This window comes from Perognathus longimembris, chromosome 1, assembly GCF_023159225.1.
Source record: "Perognathus longimembris pacificus isolate PPM17 chromosome 1, ASM2315922v1, whole genome shotgun sequence".
NCBI classification, from domain to species: Eukaryota; Metazoa; Chordata; class Mammalia; order Rodentia; family Heteromyidae; genus Perognathus; species Perognathus longimembris.
In genome coordinates, this window is record NC_063161.1 from 148691675 (window position 1) to 148694219 (window position 2545).

Genomic DNA, 2545 nt, shown 5'->3' on the forward strand with positions numbered 1-2545 from the left:
ATACCAATAAAAATGGCTATAGCTGAGCTCAAGAGTACAGCAAAGAAGTAGCAGAAATCTCAAGGAACCGAGAAAACAAGATGAACTCATAGAAAATATAGAAAACATTTGTGCAGATCCACCCATTAAAATCTTTGACTCACTCTTAGACTATGCCCTGTCATGGGTACCTGTGCACCCCATTACTCCCCAACCCAACTGCCATTACACCTATCAGTTGCATAGGCATCATTGCAAGGCCACAGAAGCATGGATACATTAGCAAACATGACACAAGTAAAGAAATACAATAATTATCCAATAAATAAGGAATAAGAAATAAGGATATATGCATCAGCTGTAAAAGAATTAAAATATGCTACCAGCACAACCATGTTCATTGCAGAATTATCGATGATAGCTATAATATGGAACCAACCTAGATGTCCCTCAGTAGATTAATGGATGAAGCAAATGTGGTATCCTTACACAATGGAATTCTAGGCTTGTATCAGAAAAATAATATTTTGATGATAAAGGTTCTGGAGAAAATAGGAATGTTAAAGGGGTGATATTGGTAAAGATGCATTGTATTCATAAATTGCTTTGTTAAATGGTAACTGCTTTGCACAACTACTTAAAATATTAATAAAAGCTTCAAAAATAAGAAAAGGACATTGAATCTATTCATGACAAACTCACAACTGACAGTGGGGAAAATGTGAAGTCATTTCTTCAAGTCAAGAATGAAACAAGAACCTCTATTCTTCCTACTCTTTTTCAAAAGTCTCTAGCACTGTAATCCAGGTCAAATAAACTTTATCTTTCCTGTTCATTCTGGGCTTCTCTCAATACTCTATTTATATAGTGTGGGTATCTTGCAACTCTTTCAGTTATCATTCAGTGTCATTTTATGGAGCCCTGTTGGTGTGGTAGTAAAGTATGAGGATGGGGAAAAAAATTCTATAATTTTAACACAAACTGTCATTTGTGGCCCTGGGTTGTTTTTCGAAAGTAGTTTTTAACTGTTACATTTCACAGACATTATTCCTTTCCTCTTGAAACAGTCATGAATAGATCGTTTCCTTCCCTCTTGGTGGGAATCTGGTAGGGCTTCTTGTATTTATGTGGAGAAGAGGAATCCATGTAGCATGAAGCCCCAGGAATTTCTGACTCTCAGACTAATCTTCAGTCAACTCCAGAAATTCATCAAAGTTAATTGAATGTTCCTCCAATTTCATAATCCCAGCAGTTTCTGCTCCAGAAAAGAACAGTTTTTGTTTTCTCCTATCTTTCTATATTAAGAGATCAGATATCTTCTGCAACCTCCATTACCTGATGGGTCCAAGAAAGTTGGTGGTTTTCATTATCTTTAGCTTTTTGTTTTGTTTTGTTTTTTGCTGCAAGGACAAATATCACAACTTTCTAGCTCTCTACATGTTGAAGCCACAAAAACTCTTAGTCTTAGTATTTTTTGAGACTGTAAATATATACAAGTGCATTCGATTTGCTGCCTAGGGCAAGGTACAGTACAGTCAATGAAGAATGAGAGCAGAGAGAAGGCTTGTAAAGGAGCAAGACAATCCAACAACAATATGTCTAATATAAAGGAAACAAGAAAGAAGACTTGAATGCACAGACAATGGTAGTATATCGTGAAGCCTGGAAAATTCTTTTCCTATTATCTTGAGATTTGTACCTCATAGCTCCAGTTTACTCAGACTAAATGGGTTACAAAGAACAGAATCCACAAACTTGTATTACTAAAATGTCATCATTGGAATGTCTTAAAGTAGGCACAGGTGTCTTGAGGAGGCTGGTCCTTGTATCTGACCCCAGGTTTTTATGCCATATCGCCACACTTTCTCCAGCACAAATAAATATTTCTCCAAGTCTCCACTGAAGAAACAACATGTTGCTCCATTTTTCTTCACTCACCCTGACCAGCATGTGCCTGTGATTTACTTCTTGCAGAAGTTCCGAAATGACTGTCAGGCACCTTGGATGGCAAGCCAGTGATGCTTTGCCTGAGGATGGGCTTCTCCAAGAGGGATAAAGCATCAGAGGCCATTGATGAGGAACACTGAGGTAAGTATCAGTCAGGATGGAAGACATGACCAGATGTCTCCCTATCTGGAGCCTATACTTTCTAGGGTCCCAGGATTACAAAGCACTTATGTGCTATGCAGGAGGGAACCTGAGTGGGCGAGGGTCAGCAGGGCAGCAATAGAGATGCACAGTTCATTTACAAACATCCATCCCATGACATCTAACTTCTCTCAGCAAGAGATGAAACTCCACCTGCTGGTCTAGCCTGCAGATACACATCTTATATCCACCCATCTTTTCATATTGAGAATGACTTTGGGGTCTCAGAGATGTGTAAAAGCAGAAGAATTTAAACCTGTGAAAGCACTCCCCTTGAAACTGCAGTGCTTGTGAGAAATAGCATATCTGGTTGAAAACAAATGTGATCTGGAAGTTCGCAAACTTGCCTCCAGGGCCTGAAACATTGGCAAACCTTGGCATAACCTTGGACAAGTAATGGAAAATCCTTCCTGGCCTT